The sequence below is a fragment of the Equus quagga genome, chromosome 15, assembly GCF_021613505.1.
Source record: "Equus quagga isolate Etosha38 chromosome 15, UCLA_HA_Equagga_1.0, whole genome shotgun sequence".
NCBI classification, from domain to species: Eukaryota; Metazoa; Chordata; class Mammalia; order Perissodactyla; family Equidae; genus Equus; species Equus quagga.
The window spans coordinates 16963156-16986792 of record NC_060281.1 but is presented as its reverse complement, the minus strand read 5'-3'; positions in this window follow the sequence as shown (position 1 = coordinate 16986792).

Here is a 23637-nt window from a genome sequence, read left to right as displayed (position 1 = left end):
AATACAGTGTTTGGCAGAGCATTTTTTAAAAACAGCATACCTTTGAGCAGGTCAAAAATGAATTTCCATTAAATTCTATAAAGAGGCAGTTTCAGCTTCCCTGGGATTCAGGCTCCCTGGGAATGTTTGTGCCAGGAGTTTGGCGTCTGCCCTAAGCTATTTTAAGGAATCTATATTTTAAGAAGAAAAACATTAGGGTTTTAATGGATTGCTATGATTCATATTAAAGCTTTAGTTAAATATATCTGTTCAGTTAATGCCTTTTTACTTATGTTTCTTAAAATTGGCTTTGGAAAATGTCAAATAATTACACTATTTTTTTATGTTATGGTTTTTACTTGGAAACTGTAATATAATTAGCATTCTTCAAAAGTGTTTTCCTCAAATGATATACAGGTAATTAAAGCAGATACAGTGGGGAAAAAGTTTTTCATAATATTCTCTTATTTTCCTTTTTACATTTGTTGATCTGTAGTGATAGCATCTCTCTCATTCCTCACATTAACTTGTGAATTTTCTCTCTTTGCCCTGATCAATCTCTCTAGAAGTTTATTAAGTTTATTGATATTCTTAAACAACTATCTTTTAGTTACATTGATTTTCTCTGTTGTTTTTCTGCTTTTTATTTTAATGGTTTTCTTGGTGATTGTTTTTATTTCTTTCTTGTTTCATTTGTATTTCTTTTGTTATTATTTTTGCAGTTTCTTAGAAGCTAAGGTCATTGATTGAAAGAGAACTTTATTTTTACTATATCCATCAAATGCTATGTATTTTCCTTCAAGCATTGCTTTCATGGCATCCCATAAATTTTGATTTGTTGTGTTTTCATTTTCATTGAGTTCAAAATATTTTCTAGTATCTCTTTTTATTTTTTTCTTTAACTCATAGTTTATTTAGAAGTATGTTATTTAGTTTGCAATAGTTGGAGAGAATATATTAGGCGTAACATAAATCCTTTTAAATTCATTAGGACTTATTTTATGGCTGAGAATATAGGATACTTTGTAAATATTCTACGTGTACTTTAAAGGAGACTTTCTTCTGCTAATGTCGATGGAATATTCTTAAAATATCAATTATCTCCAAGTTATTTGATAATGTTATTCAAATCTTTTATATGCATATTCACTTTCTATATACTCATTCTGTCAATTATTGAGATAAAGCTTTAAACTTTCTATTATTTGTGGATTTGTCTGTTTCTATTTACAATTCTTAGAATTGCTATTCCACATATTTTGAAACTTTGTCATAATAAAACATTGTTTTTGGATATTTTATTACTGTATTTTGAGTGCCATGTGAAATATATACAAGAAACATATGGCCAAATGAATTTTGCTTAAAAAAAAGAAGAAAGAAATGAAAGACATAAAAGAAAATTCTTAATTGAAAACTTTATCATACTAGAGCCTTTGGATACCTACCCAATTCTGGGCCATTTTTAAGCTTATTTCAATAAAAAGTATACAATTATAAAATTCTAATTTGGTTAATGGGACATATTCTCTTTCACACGAAAAGTTCAAGAACATAAAGTTTACATCCATATATTCATCGCGTAATCTTTGCCAGTCAAGTTGCTCTTCACTGGTGGTTTCAAACGTTCTTCAGAAAATCTTGCTTTAAGCCTCCAATGGTCCCACTGGTCAGTGCCCTCTGAGTGGACACTAACTATTCCTACAAGTCCTGTTTTCTCATATGATGTATACAGATCTTGTGGCCTGCAAGGAAATACTTTCATTTGAGAATCCTTGCAGGCAAACTTGGATGCTAGAAGTTACTGGAAAAAAATGCCCTCAACATACTGAGTGAAAATAATTTCCAGTCTATATTTCTATACCTAAGCACATTATTAAACAAGTATGCAATAGATAAAGGATATTTTCTGAATGAAAAGGATGCAAATAATTTGTCTCATAAGGATCTTTGTTTTGGAAGTTGTAGGAAAACAAGATCCTTCTCAAACTAGACACGTCACTGGATCCAGAAAACAGGTGCTTCCATGCAGAAGAGTAGTGAATGCAAATTCCATCTCAACAGCTCCATACGAGTTCCCCAGTGAAGCCATTTCAGATAGAAACAGGTTGAGGGTAGGGCCCTGGTTGGTATGACATACGGAAAATGGAATTTTCAGATTATCTGATGTGCTTTATTATTTTGGAAAAATAATATCAGGCTGACCTGTTTCAGCTTTTAGAAAAGATGACTAATAGAAATTTAAAAAGCTGGGCAAAGAAAAAAGAAAGAATTTTATATACATATATATTAGCAGTTAAATCAGCTGTGCTGTTTAGGAAAAAATGGAATCATGAAAGACTGGAAGATAGGAGTGTTGTTAAACGGCTATTGTACTAACTGACTTTATGCTGACTATGGAGCAAGGCAGTTGAGTGACCCACTACGGGAGATGTGGACGAAGAGCCTACAAAGACTTGAGTATCCGTAATTCAGGAGAGCAACAATTTTCTTCATTTTAAGGGTAACAAAGAGACAGAAAAAATTTTACTTGTATGCTCCATTCCCAAATTAGTTTAGCTGTAAAATTCTTCCATGAATTCCCAGGAAGACAACTCACTCATGGAGATTCCCTTTTTCCTCATTGCTTTCTCCTTCTATACAACAGTATCTCAGGTCAACCGAGTAGTTATCTCTTTACACATAAAAAGAGCTTATAAGTTCACAGTGAAAAAAAGGAGAGAGAAACCAAAGGCTTAGATTCTAGTTATGAGAAGGATTCAATGTTAATTAGATTATAGTTTTAAATGTAAATCCATAGAGGATTAATAATACTTTATATAGGCTATCAGTCATTCACATCTCACTCTAACTTCCTTTAAATCTTGTGTTTCACTCTTATATTTTATACTTTCCTTCCGTACTTCTCATGTCCCCCTCAGAAGTGATAAATAACCCTGAGGAAATCAGTATTCACTAGGACAGCTGGTACAGTGACTGGGGAAAGTGTTGCTCTCTGAGCATACCAGCAATGAGAGCAGCAGATTAGCAACAGGCTCCAGAGGACAAGGAGAAAGGCAGCAAGAAGTTGGTAGAAGGGTGAAGACTTGGTTTGCCAGAAAGAAAACAAAACCAAAGCAAAACTAGGTATAAGTTTTCCCAAAAGGAATCGCTACATTAGAGCTTTTTTCCCCTAGAAATGAAGGACATTTCTAAGTCCTAAATATCAAGTTTTATTGCTCCCCAAAGAAATTGCACAAATCTTTAAAAGTAATTTAAGGACAGATTAAACCTGAGAATTCACACTCTCATTTTGACATCTGGAGCGAAGCCAAAGAATTGTGTTTCCTCAAGGGTATAAATGTAACAGCACTGCTACGTGCACAGAATACCAGATCTCCATTTATGAATTTTAACAAGTATACTCGGATTTGAAAATATACTAGCCCCCCCATCCATAGTTTTGCTTTCCACGGCTTCAGTAACCCCCAGTCAACTGCAGTCCAAAAATATTAAATGGAAAATTCCAGAAATAAACAATTCATAAGTTTTAAATTGCAAGCCATTCTGAGTAGCCAGATGAAATCTTGCACCGTTCTGCTCCATTCTGCTCTGGACATGAACCATCCCTTTGTGCAGTGTATCCACACTACATACGTTACTCTCCCATTAGTAGCTGTCTAGGTTATCAAATGGACTGTTGAGTATCATAGTGCCTGTGTTCAGGTAACCCTTATTTTACTTAATGATGGCCCCAAAGTTCAACTGTAGCGATATCGACAATTCTGATATGCCAAAGAGAAGCAGTAAAGTGCTTCCTTTAAGTGAGAAGGTGAAAGTTCTCAACTTAATGAAGAAAGAAAAAAAATTATGTCTGAGGTTGCTAAAATCTATGGTAACTTCTATTACAATATATTGTTATAATTATTCTATTTTATTGTTATTATTAATTTCTTACTGTACTTAATTTATAAAATAAACTTTATCATAGCTATATACCTATAGGAAAAATCATAGTATATATAGGGTTTGGTATTATCTGCAGTTTCAGGCATCCACTGGGGGTCTTGCAATTATCCCCTGTGGATAAGAGGGTACTGCTGTATGAGTCTCACTTCCCTAGCAATATTTTGGGGACAGGGAAAAAATAGACACTTTCATTAAGTTCAGGTTTTGTGAAAAGGAAGTTATAACTACCTAAAGTCAGGTCAGTGACAGCTCTAGTCAACTGTCACTGTTAAAAAAAATAAAGGTATACTGGACATGAAAATCTAGCAATTGTAGGAGAGTCACATCTATGCTGAGTAGATGCAAGAGGAGTGAAAAATGAAAAAATGCACAAAGATACTTAGGCTGCATTAGAAAGGCAGGTATATGGTATAAAGTAGCATCAGAGAAAGCTAGATTTAGCAGCAAAAGGAAAATATGCTGGGAATGACCAAACTTCTAGGGACCAGAACGTGTTCTAGGAAAAACTGAAAGAAATAGGTGAAAATTTTCTTCTCATTTTATTACTGAGTCATGCTCCTTAACATGACATCATTTGTATATTTATAAATCTTTGTAAATATGTATTTCCTTCAAGAAATTAATTTATATATATACATAACATATCAAGTATATATAATATATAGTATAAATATATATTTTATAAATGTATATATAATACATTATATATAATTATAAATATATATTTAATTGATATATAATAGATATTGTATATAACAGATATATATTTATACATTGTTATATATTTTTATTTAAGAATTTAATTTACAGCCCCATAGAATAATACTTCTTTTATGCTTAAATATATTGTCTTCAATATTTCATATTTCCCAGAGTGAGATAATACACATAAAAACCTCCTCATCATCTTATATGGATAAATGTTTTCCTTCTTTTCTACTCTCCAATTCAATAGCATAAGAGTTAGTAAAACTGAATCTCATAAAACTATTTCAGTTGCAAAAATATTTTGAGAGGATAGAAGAATTAGGAGGGAAAAAAGTGTTTAAAAGAACTTTTAGCTTTGATGACAAAAGTCATCTGTTTAGACCTGTTGTAGCAATTTTTTTAAACAGATGTTCTTGTGGACTCAAGGATAAGCTTTGGGTTGTTGATGATACTGATGAACCTGAATATTGAATTGTGTTAATATTTATGTATGCGAAATTCTGAGGAGAGTATTCTTAGCTTTTATCAGATTCTTGAATATCTATGATTAATAAATGTTTAAAATATCTACCCTACAGGGCTTGGCCGGCACAGCTATGCCCCAGAGACCCAGCCCTGGTTAAATGTATTTTCTGCTGAAAAAACATATGGTAGAGATGCAAAATCATGATAGTTTGGTTCTAAACTAACGCTGCCTCTTGACAAGTGGTTGCATAAGGCACTTCACCTCCCAGAGATTCCTTCTCCACATGTGTGAAAGGAGTGCTTTGGGCTAAGAAAACATTACCAAGAGTCTATCTAGACCTAAGGACTCCTCTCCTCTGGCCTTTTCTCCCCTTAATATATCAGGGACCCTTAACTCATTCAAACAGGTCTTTATATGATTATAGAGCATAAAATCTAAAGTCAAATGAAGCAAGGAGAAAATTTTAGTAGATATGTTGCCGATTGGCATATTGAACTGTTTAGTAATTTATAGTTCCAGGTATCTACATTTTTAAGGACAATGCCAAAGTGTGACAAGCCTATGAGGGCTGAGAAAATTACCAGCATCTCAATTCTCATTTAAGTAAGGTTTTTTATGCCCAGAGAGTGATTGTTTTGGTGACACTAATCCTAGTCTATGATTAGCATGCAAAATTTAATCAGAAATTTAACATGAGATTTTGATTTCCTTTTCAGGATGGTAAATTAAGCATACTTTGCAAGTTGCCTTCCTGGCGTCAAATCTCTGGAAATGGTTTTAAAAGTTAACAAATAAAGCTGAGCTTGAAAACAAAGAAGATAATATTCCATAGAGTAGACACTCTGAGGAATACACAGAAGAAGCAAATTATAGGCTTTGTTTCTTTGTTTGTTTTTGCTGTTGTTTTTTTTTCTGCTTTATCTCCCCCAAATCCCCCCAGTATATAGCTGTATATTCTAGTTGTGGCATGTGGGACGCTACCTTAACGTGGCCTGAAGAGCGGTGCCATGTCCGTGCCCAGGAGCAGAGCTTGCAAACTTAACCACTCAGCCACGGGGCCAGGCCCAATATAGAGTTTTAATTGATTATTATTTATCATTTTAAGCTTAAGTTCCTAATCAATGCTCTAAGGAAAAAAAATCAATAAAATAGGTATAAAAACTAGACAAGGAGAAGCAAAACTATGATTATTATAAAATGTACAACTATCTATGTAGATAACGCAATATATTTGCTTGATCAATTACTATATCAAATAATTAAGTTGACATTGCACTTGAATACTAGAGAAAAACACAAAACTCACTAATGCTTTAATTAGGAAATACAGCAGCAAAAAAATTAAGCATCTAGAAATTAATTTAACAACAAATGTCCAAGGACTTTCGGGAGGGAAAAAAACTGCAAAACTTACCCAAGTAAAATGTAAACTTTTTGTCAAGAAAATACATGTACAAACCTATTGAAGTACACATTAACTGTATGAAAAGACCAGGTCATTGAATGAGACAACGTTGTGAAAGAAATCAGTTCTCCTCAATTTGATAAATGAATTCAATGCGCTTCCATAAATTCAATGAATTAAATGCATTTTCTCTCATTCCTAATAATATTCTTAAGGAATTTATACACATTTATTTTGAAATGCACATGAAAGAGAAATGGGAGAGGAAGGCAAATAATTTTGAATAAAGAGAACATAGATAGATGTCAGAGGACATTATAAAAATATAGTACTACCATCTAGAATAGACAAGGACATCAATGGAACAGATATATGAATCTATTATGTATGTGAATTTATAATGTGATGAAGAGTGTATTTAAAATCCATAGATAAAGCTGGATCATTTAGTAAAGGAAATTGGGAAACTGATTAGTTTTTTGGAAAATAAGTTACATCCTCATCTCCATTATTAATAAAATAAATTTCAGATTGACTAATAATTTAAACATACAAAACAACACAAAGTTTCATAATAAACATAAAATACATTTTTAGGAAACTTGGAATGGGAAATTCTTAGGAATAAGACACAGAACTCACAAGCTGTGATGGAAAATATGAATAAATTTGAGTACATCAGACTCAAACTTTGTGACAAAAACTCATGGAAAGCAAAGCTAAAAGAAAGAAGACAAACATGAGAAAATTAGAAAAGAAAAACCCAAAAAACTATACATATTTTAACTCACTAAAATCCAGGATAATGTAACTTTTCTAAATACTGATTTTTACTCATTATCTTCATTTTTAAAAGAAATTGTTTGATAAGATCAAGTGTAGATGAGGATGTGAGGAAAAGAGGATTCTCATTTATTGCTTTGAGGATGGATTAAAATTTGAAATTCACATATTGCATGTCTACGCATTTTTAATTCGTTTGTCTTCTATACAAGCATGTGAATATGTTAACGAGAAATCAAGAATATTATTATTCACTGAGTCATTTAAGTAAACATTTAACCTGCTTTCCGTGACTTTGGCGCAGTGTTAGACATCATATTCTTCCTTGAAACATCCCTTGTTGCCACTGCTAAAGACAAATTATTTAGATGAAATACTGAATTCAGTTATCCTAGCATTCGTCTCCTATCATGACTCTTTGTTTCACTCACTGTCTCAAGTTTATCTAGTACACTGCTTTTCTTTGCTTTTCATCTCACTGAGACCCTCGGCCAGTGTCTCCTTGATCTCTCCCTTGTTTTCAGCCTCCTCGTTTATTCCCTATTCAGCTTAGATGAAATGAACCATTTTCACCTTATCAGCCTAATGCCCTCTAATGCCATTGTCCTCCTATCATAACTTCTTGAAATAAATCCAAACAATGAATGGACTGCAGATCACAGTTATACCAAGTCTATAACTTGGTAGATGAAGGTCAGTATAAATTCCGAATCCACAGCCTCAAATAAGTTCTGAACATTCCACAAATGCCTCAAACTTTCCCGAGTTTGCCCTCTGACTTTCAACATTCTAATTTTCAGTTCAAAAGGGACCAGCCCCGTGGCCAAGGGGTTAAGTTCACACACTCCACTTCGGCAGCTCAGGGTTTCAGATCCTGGGCGTGGACATGGCACCACTTGTCAGGACATGCTGAGGTGGTGTCCCACATAGCACAACCAGAGGCACTCACAACTAGAATATACAACTATGTACTGGGAGGCTTTGGGAGGAAGAAGAAGAATAAAAATAAAAAGAAGATTGGGAACTGTTGTTAGCTCAGGTGCCAATCTTTAAAAAAAAAATTTCAATTCATGAAAACTCTCCTCAAAACTTTTAGCCCATTTCCTAACTACTACACTCTCCACTGACTCTATTTCAGCAAAATACTATAATTCCAGAGGAAAAAAATAGAAGCCAGAAGACTGCAACTACCCTTTCCCATTGGCCCAATCTGTAAACTTCCCGACATCCACAACTTCCCTCTGTCAGTGATGCTCCAGTGTCAGGGGTCCCCAAGACCACCTCCAGGATTGATGAATCATGAGAATAACTCAAAGAACTCAGAAGAAAAGCTATTATAATCACATCTAGGGTTTATTGTTGCAAAAGAATACAGATTAGACTCAGCAAAAGGAAAAGATGAATAGGGCAAAGCACAGGAAAAATCGCTTGCAAGCTTGTCCTATCCGAGTGGACTACCACAGAAGGCACTTAACTCTCCTAACAACAACAATGTGTTATCAACCAGGGAAGCTCGCTTGAGCCCTGGAGTCCAGAGTTTTTATTGGAGGTCAATCACATAGGTCTGTAGCACCTGCATGACTGACCTTAGCTACTCAGATCCCTGCCTCCCAGATGTCAACCTGATACAGGGGAACCCAGAACCTCAGGCATATGAAAACAGGTGTTCACCATAAATCACATTGTTAGCATAAATCATCTGGCTTGACCCAAGCCCTCATGTAGACCAAGATACTCTTGTCAGGCAGGATAAGCCAAGGGTTCAAAGGTCATGTCTAGGGCACTTTATGGAACTGAGTCTAGGGCAATTTATGAAGACCCCAGGAATACGCAGGGTTTGAGCAGCCCAGGCCTGCTGAGTTAGCCCTTTTCTGTGTAGACCCTTCCTACTATTTCAGAGACTTGATTCAACTAAATTGTCCCTACTATCTCTCCTCTATTTTCAATCTCTCCTGACCTAGCATTCAATGTTCAGGTCTGCCCTCATACCTGAGGACATTTCCCTCCTTCCCCACACCTGTAATCATCCTGTCCCCTTTGTTGTGTGATTCCATATCCTCCGTTCCTTCCCTAACTCACTCTATTCTAATTGCTTCTCTGTCTATATTTTCTGCTAGAGCACACATCCTCAAGGGCATAAATCTTACCCTATCTTATTTTCTAATTAGTCAGGCTTGGCTCATAATAGAGAGCTAAAAATATTTATTAGAAAAAAATCCTTGAATAAAAAATATGCATAATGAATTGGGTTGGAAGGACAACTGCTCTGATTCAAATACATTCCTTTTGTAATCTTTTCCTGTGCTCTAATTTCCATTCAAAATCACTATTCCTTGTGTCCAACAATTCTGCCTCCATCTTTTGTGGAACTGAAGAAACTGCTAGTTATTGCACTGAAAGGACTTCCTAGGATCTGTGCCATTAGATCATTAAGATCCAGTGTATTTAGACCCCACAGGAATCCATCCAGGCCATGTACATTTCCCAGCTCAGGAAGTCTTTTCAGGTATCTGATATTTTACTTAAAGATGAAAAAAATCTATAGTCAAAATCATGGAAATAGTTGTCTTTCTTACTAGTAAATAAACGTCATATTTCGGATTTACACTTTGCCTCTTTTCTAAATAATTTCCTTTTAACTGACTCCTGCCTTTTTTCTTCTCTTTTCCTTACTAAGTTTTTCAGTTCTTCCTCCTCACCCACACTTCTGTCCTGACATCATTATATCAAACTTGCTCTCCATTTTAGGGTACCAACCTGAAAATGAGTGACACCACATGAAAGATGATCCAAAATAAATAAATTGATTAGAGTTAAAACTTATATTAAGTAGTCTTTTTTCTTAAAAGTGCTAATTATGACTCATTTCTGTTTCTTTACTGGATTTTAGCACAGTAATCACAAACACTATACTTTAAAAGGTACTCAGAATTAAAAACTTTTTTTTTAAAAGATGAGTTCTAGATGAATACATGACACATACTCCCCTGGCCTAATTAAGACCTTTCCCTTCAAAAGTCCATGAGGATTTTACCCTTAAAAGATGTTAATTTACATGCCATAATATAGATGAATCTCAAATGCAGTGTGTTACGTAAAAGTGGACTAAAAAATAATAAACTCCATTCTGTGTGTTACATGGCATTCTTGTAAAGGTAAAACTATAGGGACAAAAAGCAGATCAGTGATTGTCCAGCCCTGGGTCTGGGGTAGGTTGCCAGAAAATTTTTGGAGATGTTGCAACTGCTCTATATTTTAACTGACTGGTACATTCATGATGGTATATATGTGTCAAAACTCACAGAACTGTACTTTAAAAAGTATGAGTGCTCTGCATATAAATTCTTAATATTGAAAAAATTGGGGATTAAAAAGGTGGAAGCTCCAGCATTCTTTCCAGAAATATTTATTGAGTGTCCTCCATGTGCCAGGTATCATCCTAGGTGCTGGTGACACAGTGCTGAAGAAAGCAGATGAACACTACTCCTTCTAGTAGATTGACGGAGTGATCGTGCAACAGCAACTTAACTGAGCTCATCAGCCCTTTAGTGAGAGTCTACACTGTGCAAAATGTCCCAGGAAGCCAGACAAAAAGCAAACTAAAGGCCTATTGGCCATAGAGATTCAGGTTATTCATCCATCTGACTCCATGTCTGATACTACTATTTACTAAAGAAACAAACATTTAAGGAGGACCCACCACCAGTGAAAGTGAGGTGAAATTTTACTACTCATTTGACATAGTTATTACATAGAAAAAGTTAACATTAAATAAATACTTTTTATCCAAATGTTAATATTAATAAAAATGAAAATGCATCAGTTTATTTTTCAAAGATGACTACTACTATGAGGATAAATTGCCACTGTCTTAAGTCCTGTGATCTAGAAATCAAGGTCATAATGTTAGTAGCTTTACAGAGAAACTTATAATATCTACTGTGGAGATAGAGATTATTTTTTATGAGAAAAAGATAAAAACATGGTTATAGATCCCTATATTTACAAGCCTTGGTCTTCATAACACAAACTGAAATCTCTAAGGGAAAATAAAAACTGAAATGTGAAATATAAATACAGTGAAAAGAGCATCATCTTGCTACAAGAACATAGTCCCTCTGCTTCCTAGAATGTTTCTAAGCAATTTATTTTTTCCCTCATGGACACACACTTTATATACCTGAAAAGCTCTTGCCTTGAAATATGCCTCACTAATTTCTCCTGTAGCTATCACAGAAATTTTTGTTGTTAAAAGAAAGTTACTGATTAGTCTTATTTTTGGAGGAGATTTACACTGGCGTTATCTCGCCAACTCAAATGTCTGATATTTGTGTTCAATTTATTTTAAACTTCATAAAAATTCTTCTCAAATCACATTTTTAAGGCCTATCCAAAGAAATCACAGAGAGTCATATATAACACAAGACCTTGGGGGGAAAAAATTGGCATTTCTAACACAGAGAACAATGTGTTTATATATTGAATATTTACGATGATCAGGGAACATATAGTAACCATTGTGTATCTTCAATGAGGTAATTGACTCAAAGTTCTTTTTTGAATGGGTCTTTGATAATTTCCACTGAAGTAGTGTGTCACTTGGGCATAGGTAATGATATGATAGTTATTGAGATTATCAGGATTGACGTTCCTTATAAACAATATACTTACATATATGGCAAGGATGAGGCCCCTATCTCTTGGTCCCTATTTCAGAGACATATGTCATAATAATTCATAAAATTGAAGCCATAGATACTTGCTCTAGTACTAGCTTTATCACTTTTTCTGTTTTGTGTCTTCAGCCAATTTACTTAAATTCTCTTGCTTTTTTTTTTCCTCCACTGCAAATTGGGAGAATTGCATTAGATGATTTCTAAGGTTTCACTTTATTTTAATTTGGATTCCCTTAAAAGTAGAGCTTGAAACAAGGGCTGAGGTGGAGGTAGCTTTAGGGAACGTAATTCAAAGAAGAAGGAGTCGGGGAGCGGGAAGAGTGAGCCCAGAAGAAGAAAGTCTAATGAAATGTACAATCAAGGTTGCTGCTGTACCAACCCCACAAGACCGCTGAATAGTTTTAAAATCTCTCCAGCACGTGATTGTGCAAAAGACAGTCATATTGGCTATCTTTCCCTGTTGGGTGAGGACTATCCCTGAAGAGATAACCCTCTCACATTTCTGGGCTGCTCCTGGTCTTAGATTGGAGCTGAGCAGGAACCCATGGCTTCAGATAAAGCCCTGATAGAGGAGAGCAGAACTACGCAGATGGGGTGCTTGTCACAGCCATGGCTATGCACTGAGAGTCCTGCACTCTCAGTGGGCACAGAATGGAACTGTTATCACAGCAGTGGCTAAAATCAGAAGTATTCTGAGAGATTGGCATGTGGTACCACGAGTATTTAATATATTTTTGGAGCTAAATGCCATCATTCTAAAGTCTATATATTAGAATGGAATATTACAGTAATATGAGAAACAAATAATTACGGGTAACAAGAACCAATAAAACTGATGTTGATCATCACGGTATCTGTAAATACAGAATGGTAGAATAAAGCAATTTGCCCATATAACTTGATAATTTCTGACAAGAAAGAGATCCTAGCATATACATTTTAAACAACGCGGTAGGTTGAATTCTGTGGTAGGAAAAGGTGAGTCACTAAGTACTATCAGTTTGACGAAAGATTCTTTAAGGGCATCCAGCTACTAATTGAAAAGTCCTTGCTCAGCAAGCAGCTTTCTGCTTAGTAATAAAGCTTCCCAAGTGCCAAGATATTGGAAAAGGGATCTCTTTGTAAATATTTAGATATATCTCCCATTGTGGATAATAAAGGGATTTGCTGATACATAAATCACTCTTTTTTAGCTTAGTCATTGTAAATCAACATATGGTGGGAGATAACACCTAAATGGGGAGGAAAATGGAGTTTTTAAATATGCAGTCCTCAGAATTATACTCTACGTAATGATGCCATAAGATATAGAACACCTATAGAGTTTAGGATTTAGTCTAGGAGGAGTGGGGAAGAGGAGATATTTACAAATATACAAGTTAGACCAAGCATCACGTTATTATCTTTCACAATATGCTTCTCTGAGCCTAGAGAATGTGTGGACAGGCCTCCAGGCTGACACAGGAGACACAGGTGGGGCTCCCATAGATTTCAAAGGATTTCAGGCTCTTCTACAGAGCTAAGAATGAAAACAAAGTGACATTCAACTCTGATAAGTTAATGGCTATGAAGTGTTTTAGCCAGCCCTGGTAGTCTAGCGGTTAAGATTCAGTCTTCTCACCACAATGGCCCGGGTTCTCAGGGGACCACACCGCCCATCTATCAGCTGTCGTACTGTGGCGTCTGGGTGTTGCTGAAACTATGCCACCAGGATTTCAAATACCAGCAGGGTCCCCCTTGGTGGACAGGTTTCAGTGGAGCTTCCAGACTAAGACAAACTAGAAAGACAGGCCTGACTACCCACTTCCTAAAAGCTTGACCATGAAAACCTTATGAATAGCATCAGAGCGTGGTCTGATACAGTGACAAAAAGGTGAGAGGATGGCGCAAAAAGGCCAGTGAGGGTTCTGCTCTGCTGCGCAGGGTCACCAGGAGTTGGAATGCACTTGATGGCACTAACAACAATGAAATATTTAATGTGTCAAATAAAACTGCATCTAAAGATTGCTTTCAGTATATCAAATGAAAGGAAGGACTTATGAAGGAATATTTAGCATTATGGCAAAAATATTGGTAATGAGATCATTGGGAAAAGACTGTTTGGGGTGGGGGCTTTCCTATCACTTTGATTCACAGCCCAACTTTCATAAGCACACAGTGTACTAGTTTTCTGCTACCCTTTTTCCTACTTTTCCCCATTGTTTTGATAATGTGCTTCACCGCTAAGTCAGTTCTTCTCATGATTCTTTCACGTAAATAAAAGTGTTCACGTTCCTGAAAAATTTCATGTTCACCCTGGGACAGGCCAACCTCAATCTTTATTTCCTACACCTAAACACATCTTTTTCAGCTTCAGATGTTTTCTAACAGTTGATCACAGTGGGAACTTCAGGCAGGAATAAGGGCATAAGAATAAGAATGTGATTAAAAAAAAACAGAAGAAGGAGACAGAGGTAAAGAAATTATTCAGTTGATTCATACCATGCAGTATATTTTAAACGTTTATTCCATGGTAGACTGGAAATATAAGTATGATAATACACAAATACATTTTATAAGAAGAAACCTAAAAGGCTTAAACGAGATAATGCATCTGAAAATATTGGAAACTCAAGTTTTTCATAAAATTTTTTCTATATTATTATTTAATAAGTATGGTGTTCTATATTAAAATGATTTATAATTATCTATGCAAGAAAATTCAAGGTAAATACATGTGGTAGTTTGAATGTAAAACCAGAAAACAATTAAAAACAAGTACTTACTGCACACCAGGTCATAAGGGGTAATTACAAAATTATGAGAGGTTGTAAGAAGTAGATGAAAAGTTACATATTTAATCAAGTGCTATGTTTCATGGCAGTGTCATTATGAGTGGCCACTTCATTTACTCTACTTTGATCAAATTGTCCCTGGAACTGTTCCATTTGGATTGACTCCAGAAGCTAAGGTGTCACATAAAAACTTTAATCCCATTATTTTGAGATTTGTTTTGTTTTGTTGCTGTTCTTTCCATTTTCATGATTTATCCACCATGCACATATACCTCATTCCCAAGTCTTAGGTCTGACAAATTTTAACTGTTTCTAAACATCAATTCTACCCTCCCCCTAAAAAAAGGGTTTTGCCATCACTGCAGATGTTTAAAATTATGCTAACATTTCTTTGAAGTTTTCTGAAATAGAGATAAATATTTGGGGCATTGTTATAATAAGTTTATAGACAGTTGCAGTGAATATGAAATATGATGTATCACCCGTATTCCCACTACACTCATAAATTAGCAGGGGGAAAGTTATTCAATATACTGTGCTTTGCACTGGAAGACTCCTGGAGACAATTCTGCAAGCCATCCTTCAACAACGTCAGTCTGGAAGTGCTGGAAACACTCGGCAAGTAGGACTCCCTCAACTCTGTTACATGTATGACAAAAATTACTACAACTAAAGACAACTTACACGAGGTTGCTACATCTGAAAATGACAGAAATATTGGTAGCAGCAGCAACTCAGAACGCACCCTACTCTTCCACTATTATGGTGCCCTCTACCCAAAAAACCGAGTCACTACTGGTTGTTTGCGCTTCAAATCTTACAAAATCTTAGCAAGCATCAAATCTTAGTTTCTTATGGCCCTTTTTACACAGATGTATTTGAATTTTGCAGTATTTGGGGCACAAATAAATGACCAGAACCACAAAAGGGCAAATAGTTTAATATTTGTTTTTCTTATTTTCGAAATAACCAGAAGTAAGTATCTTTAAAGGAGAAAACTTAGAAAGCAAGAATCTCAGCCTTTTCCACTGGGTATATACTCAAAAAGAGGGATCGCTGGATCATAGGGCAGTTCTATTTTTAGTTTTTTGAGGATCCTCAATATTGTTTTTCATACTGGCTGCACCAATTTACATTCCCACCAACACTGTAAAAGGATTCCCTTTTCCCACATCCTTGGCAACATTTATCTTTATTTCTCTGAAGAGAGACATCCTAAAAGGTGTGAAGTGGTATCTCATTGTGGTTTTGATTTGCATTACCCTGATGATTAGTGATGGTAAGCACATTTTCACGTACCTGTAGGCCATTTGTGTCTTCTTTGGAAAAATGTCTACTCAGGCCCTTTGCCCATTTTTTAATCAGGTTGTTTGTTTTTATGTTATTGAGTTGTATGTGTTCCTTATATTTTGGATATTAACCTCTTATCAGACATATAGTTTCCAAATATTTTCTCCCAATCCATAGATTGCCTTTTCATCTTGTTGACTATTTCCTTTGCTGTGCAGAAGATGTTTAGTTTGATGTAGTCCCACTTGTTCATTATTACTTTTATTGCTGGAGCTTTTGATGCCATAGCCAAAGATCATTGTCAAGACCAAATCAGTACCTCCAAGAGATGTGGTGCTCCCATGTTCACTGCAGCATTATTCATAATACCCAAGATATGGAAACAACCCAAGTGTTCATTGATTGATGGATGAATGGATAAAGAAGATATGCAATTTATACACACACATACAGAGACACTCTGGAATATATTATTCATAAAAAAGGACATCTTGCCATTTCCAACAACATGGATGAACTAGGAAAACATTATGCTATGTGAAATAAGCCAGACACAAAGAAAAAAATGGCATGATCTCACTTATATGTGGAATCTAAAAAAGCCAAATGCATAGAAGCAGAGAGTAAAATGGTGATAACTAGGGGGAGCCAAGTGGGAAAAATCAGATGTTGATCAAAGGGTATGTACAATGCTGCAGTTATGTAGGATAAATAAGTCTAGAGATCTAATATACAGCATGATGACTGTAGTTAGTAGTACTGTATTAAATACTGGGAATGTGCTAAGAAAGTAAATTTCAGCTGCCCTCTCACACACACAAAAAATGGTAACTATATTAAGAAAAGATATGTTAATCAGCTTGACTATAAGAATCATTTTACTTTGTATCTGCATATCAAATCTTCTTGATGTATGCCTTAAATATACATAATTTTTATTAAAAATAAAATTAAAGGGGCTGGCCCCGTGGCCGAGTGGTTAAGTTCGCGCGCTCCGCTGCAGGCGGCCCAGTGTTTCGTTGGTTCGAATCCTGGGCGCGGACATGGTACTGCTCATCAAACCACGCTGAGGCAGCGTCCCACATACCACAACTAGAAGAATCCACAACAAAGAATATACAACTATGTACCGGGGGCTTTGGGGAGAAAAAGGAAAAAATAAAATCTTTAAAAAAAAATTAAATTAAATTAAATTAAAGTAGGGAATCAACAATAAAAAAAAAAGTAGGGCTCTCAGGCTTTGTGTCTGAGACATATATGATTAATATCTGTGTCATGTATGTAAAGAACTAAATTCAGGCATTTTTTATCATTTTTATGCTTTCTCTTTCTAGGCTGCCCTTTTGAGGGCATCTGCGAGATTTACCTTCCCATCCCCTACCCTGAGACTGTGCATTCAGTTATTGTATTTCTTCCACTTGGAGGGCCTCCTCCCCTTTTTGCACTCATGTGTCATCCATAATTCAAGGTCTAATTAAAGTTCTCCTTTGCTTCTGAAGCTTTAGCTACTCAAATCTATAGTAATCATGACATTCCCTGTAATGCTAATGAAATTTTTAGCTATAAAAAACTGATTAGCACATAACTACCATGTTATCAAACCATAGGAGCTTTATATCCCCTAGAAGATTAGGCCCTGGACACATATATGCTACATCAGTACACAGCGGAAGACAGAGTACATACTGGAAACACAGTAAACAATTGCTCTTTATTGGCTCAAAGATTTGTTTAGTTACCCATTTATTCATTCATTGTATTCATGTCAGTGATGATCGCAAATTCATATTCTCTGTATATTAAAAGTTGTCTAGGATTTCTGATTCTGATAATGAAGAAAGAAAAGAGACCAGACTTATTCTCCCACATTAAATAACTAGAAAACCAGATAAAACAACATTTTTCAGATGTTGGATGGTAGGGAGTGTAGGACTATGACTTGAGAAAAGAAGAATGAGGTGAGTCCTATAATTGCCCCCATCTTACTTTCTGGAAGCACTTTCCAGGTCACAATGAAGAGAAGGGAAACAGAGTCAGGCAGTCTTGCTGAATTAAAGAGATAGAGATTAGAGTTCAGGGAGGCCAAGTTGTCTAGAATTTGTGTGGCAGAATCTCTGAGAGAAGGAAACTGCAAAGAGAGAGATCTCCAGAGACGTGTAGAGGGTTCTCCCTGAGTCTTATACTGAGTACTGACTTATACACGAATGCCACTGGTGAGCAATAAGCAAACAACAATTCCCTGAGTTTCTACAGGGATGGGAATAGTTTCTGCTTGCACCAGTTGGAGTAGAAAGATTTCTTAATATATGGAGCACTGAGCGGAGTCCCAAAAGTGGTGCTGCTTTACACTGGGCTAAATTAGCCATAGACTGAAAGCTACTCTGGGCCTGTCCCAGGGAGTCCTAAAAGCAAGCCTTGAAGAATCAAACTGACTCAAAGAGACTTAACTGTGTCCCAGAACAAAGCCCACAGTTTTTAAGGGACCAAACAATACCCAGGACCCAAAAAAGTACAATTCACAGTGCACAGCAACCGATTAAAAATAAAAAAGTACCAGGTGTGCAAAGAAGCAGGAAAAGATAAAGTATAATCTGAAGAAAAATCAATTAACAGAAATGTCAGAGATGATGCATTTAATAGTCAAGGATGTAAAAATTTGTGATTAATATGATCTATATTTTAAGAATATAGATGAAAACACGGGAATGATTAGGAGAGAAAAGAAAAATATAAAATGAATCCAAATGGAACTATTAGAAATAAAAGGATACTATTTGAAACATGAAATACACTGTATTTTTTGTATATAACGTGAGGTATGAGTCGAGGTTCCTTTTTTTTGCATATGGATGTCTAATTATTTCAGAATCATTTGCTGAAAAGATTATACTTTCCTCTATTTAATTGCCTTTGCATCTCTGTTGAAAAAATTATTCATATATATATATATGTATGTATGTATATCTCTGGACTCTACAGTTCCATTGATTTATATATCTATTCTTCCTGCAATACCACACTTTCTTGATTACCATAGCTTTATTTTAACATTTGAAATCAGCTACTTTAAGTCTCTAACTTTGAGTGGTGTTCCAATATTTATAGCATTGCAAAATTTCAACACGCAAATGCAGAAAAGGGTGTATTGTCAGACATATATTTGATCAGAAAATACGATGGTCTCTCTCAGCTTACTGAAATTCAGAAAAATCTCAGGTTAAAGGGAAAACGTAATTCTGTTAAAAACACAATAAAATTAACAGTTAGCTCTGATCTGAGTGAACATCTTCAAATATCTATTTGCTGTTAATTTTTTTTCAGTTGTTTTCTCTCAAGTAAGAAAAGCATATTGATTTCTTTTCAGGTTTCTTTTACATTTGACATTTATACCTATTATTTCTCCTTCACTTTTTATTCTCAAGATGATTTTATACGCAAAATGATGTTATACCTAGTTCTTTTTCCTATTATATTCAGCGTTGAATATTTTATTTGCAATTTCAATCTAATTCTTCTCCTTAAGGAATCATTCACATATTTGCTAATACTTACATACTCCAAAGGCTGAGAAATGAGTAAATATTTCTTGAAAAAAGGAAGATGATTGCAATAAGACAAATGACAAAACGTCTTATATGAAATTAAAATAAGTAAAATGAAAACTTAGTCATGGCATATAGTTAAATTTGTGTAAGAATGAAATGATCATGGCTGTCATTGTAAAACCAAGAAAGGAGTGTGAAATCAATATCTGTACTTTATTCACTTAGTAAGAGTTGTCCTTTGCAGGAAATATATTAAAACTAAGGTACATTTTCAATAAAAATCCATATTTGGTCAGTTGCATTATCTATAGCAATAATGCTATATAATACAGAAAAGAATTATTCCTAATTATTAAATTGAGTACAGAAAAATGCTTTTCCCAGCACCATGCTTTAAAATAGGAATCCTTTATAACAAAAAAGTGTATCTCCATATTAACTTTTTGATGAGGACTTCTCACTTAATTATTTGTTTTAGAAATTAACTTTGTAAGGAGGAAGTAGAGGCAAAATAGATTTCTCCTGCTCAATATTTTGTTTATTTGTTTTTTGTCATTTTATTCAACCTCCAATTTCTAACTTAAACCTTAGACCATCAATCAATGGCACACACTCAAGGTCTAGAATCATTGAAAAGAAGTGGCAGTAATGATCAGGGCAACATTTCTCTTCCTAATATTGAGGTTGTGTTACAATAAGCTTTTCTTCTATATTGTTTCAGCAGCTGCATTTTTGGAGAGTTTTTCTATTCAATAGGTGTTCAGGAGCCTATAAATTTCTCTGGTCGTTTTGCTTTTCTCAATATATCATTTTATATTTACTCACCTGTTTAACTGCAAACTTCTCATAAGATTTCTTGTTTGATTTGAGCTTTTAGTTTTATATATTTTATATTCCCATACAGTTACAGAATTCAATAATAGGTGTTGCAGAGCACAGGCAATGAATGAGGAACTGTTTGGAATGTACTGTACCAGGCAAAATATTTGACTAGACACTTCAAGAAGAAGATATATAAATGGTCAATAAGCACATTTTTAAAAGATGCTCAACATTGGTAATCTTCAGGAAAACGTAAATAAAAACCACAATGAGATTCCACTATTCACATATTAGCAACACTGGAAAAACGCCAAGTGTCAATAAGAATGTAGGGCAACTGCCAACAGTATACACTGCTGGTGGGAGTGTAACATGGTATGAGCACTTTTGAAAGCTGTTTGATAGTTATCCAGTAAATTCCATATACACTTATCATATAACCTAGGAATTTTACTCCTGGGTTTTAGCCAAGAGAAATAAAACTTATAGCCACACAACGATGCGTACCTGGATATTTGTTGCAGCTTTATTCATAATAGCCCAAAAGTGGAAACTGTGGTATATCCACAAAGTCAATAGTAGTTAGAAATAAAAAGGAGTAAATTACTTACATATACAACAAGAGAGGTGAATTTGAAAACCACACTGAGCAAATGAAGCCAAACATGAAAGAATAATTAGTGTATGATTCCATTTATATGAAATTGTAAGACAGGTCAAACCAATCTATAATCTCAGAGAGAAGATCAGATGTTCCCTGGGGTTGGCATTGGATTGGATTGATTGCAAAGGGACAGTTTTAGGGGAGCCAAAAACATTTCATTTCTGTTTGTTACATTGGTAACAAAGCTATACATGTTTGCCAAAGTTCAGCAAACTCTACAGTTAAAATGGATGTATTTAATTTTATGAAAAGTATACTCTTATAGTTGAATTTAAAAGTAAAAAAAATAATTGTAACAGAGCTACCAGCAAGCACATACTATTAAAATTTACATTTTGACATCTTTGTTTCAAAGTTTAGACTTAAAGATGTTATACACGTGGTTAAAGTACCTGAACCCACACAAAGTCACTTGTGTACAGATGGTAACTGAAGCCACTGTTTGGATACAACCAGAGGGAAAGCGTATGTAGGACAACCTTACAATATTTTACCCATTTGCTTTGGTTCTTACTATCTTAAATTACCCTGAAGTACAGTTTGTACTTAGAACTTTCTGTAGAGATTAATGCAGACCAGTAGGAACGTTTGAGAGATAACTTGAATAACAAGAGGGAAATCTCAGTAGGGCTGGAATAAATGAAAATTTTGAAATCAAAATAGACATTTTATAGATTTGCAGTAGTTAGAAATTACTGTATTTGGAAGTGAAAGCTTATAAACTGGCTAAGGGGGTGTGTAGAGGCACCTGCCTCCTTTTCTGAAAGCTAAACTGAAAATAACAGCAGAGATGACACTGCAGAATTTAGGAGTGGTGCATCGTAATTTTCTCTTTCTATTATGTACCTCCCCAGAAACACTCTTGGTGTTGGATTTTTCCAAGGACCAAAAAAAAGAAATCTACAGCACAGGAAAACCCAGGACAGCTTTCAGTTCACGAAGGAGGAAATGCACTCCAAATACGAGAAGCTTGTAGTCTTGTCATTAGCTGTCACATGCTTGCTTTGGTCATTCTTGATTACAGCTAAGGAAGTTGAGGGCTAGCCTGCCAATGAGAATATTCTCATGGCAAACCTACAATTTTAATGACTATATGTTTGCAGAGAATAAGATTTTATCAAACTTAACGTAAAACAGAAAGGTGATGGTATTTTTATAGAAAGTGGAAACTAACCAAGCTCACCAAAGAAGGGAATGTACATCCAACCTTCCCAAACAGACTCTCCCTGGTTGCACACATTTATTATTTTATAGAAAAGAGCATGCATACGTGATACAATAAAAAATGAAATTCATTGGATTTTTTAAAAAATGTTTTAACCTCTTCAGAAAAAAGGAATAATCAATATGGAGAGACTGGCCACTTTTTGAAATCCATTTTTTTGGAAGTGCTTTGATATTACAGAGACTCCTAAGCACAATAAGATGAATGGAAAATAAAGAAGTTGATGAAATTTGGCTTTGTAATCCTTTCCTTTAACTGTTAGCATTATTTTCCCACCTCATATTCCTCCAACTCTAGTTTCCTGATGTTTTCTTGTACCTGCCTATAAACACTTATCATAATATTCTACTTGTGTTTTTTTGCCCTTGAGACAGTTCAATTGAGTTAAGAGGCCTGTCATTCTTTTCCTTCCAGTTAAAATAAAACTAAGCAAATTTAGCCTGTGTTTCTTTTCTTTCTAATGTATCATCTTTTAATTAAAACTTCTTTTAATTTACCTTCTTTTCAATAGACTTCCTTTTATAAGCTAGGAAAGAACCCCTTTCTAATAGGTATTAATATCTGAGAATAGGAAAATAGATTTGTTTTCATGTAATTTCTTAGAAATGAAATTTATGCTGAGACACAGAAAATGAAATGTGTAGACTATGGCGAAGCTGGATGCAGATATTAACCACAAACGAGGGAAGATAGGGAAGGCATGTAGAGAGGTAAAGGGTTAGCTTCCAGGGATTCATCCATTTGTCTCATTTTAACAATTCTCTATCCGTATGATCATGCCTCCTACTTCACTGAGAAAATCTGAGCAATTGGCTGTGATTTCTCCTAGTCTTACTACCAAATTTATTAATCTTCCTGCATCTGTACTCAAAATCTCTGCTCCTATCAAAGGGCCAAATCCTGTTTGATCTGAATCCCCTCTCTTTTTGGTCTTCTCAAGGAATTCCCTCAGCAATTGTCCACTATTTCCTCTGAGTGATCATTTTTCCTCTTTTCCCTGGATGTTTTCCATCACCAAATAAAAATGTTTTATCAAATATTTAAAAAGTTTGAAAACAACAAACCTGAAAACAAACAGAAATACACTTCTATTCACCTGTCTCTCCTTCAGATACCATTTCATTTTGGGTAACTCTTTGCAGTAAAACCACTTAATAATATCTTTTAGAGCCTCTATTACCAAGTACTCAGATGTCATTTCTTTCTCAACTCACGCTAAACATGCTATTTTTACCAAAACTTGATGGAAATTATTCTTATCTGAATTAGTAACAACTTGCATGTTCCTTAAGATCACTTTAATGATCTTCCTTTGACTATCTGTTGAAATTATCATTGTTGATCATTTTCTC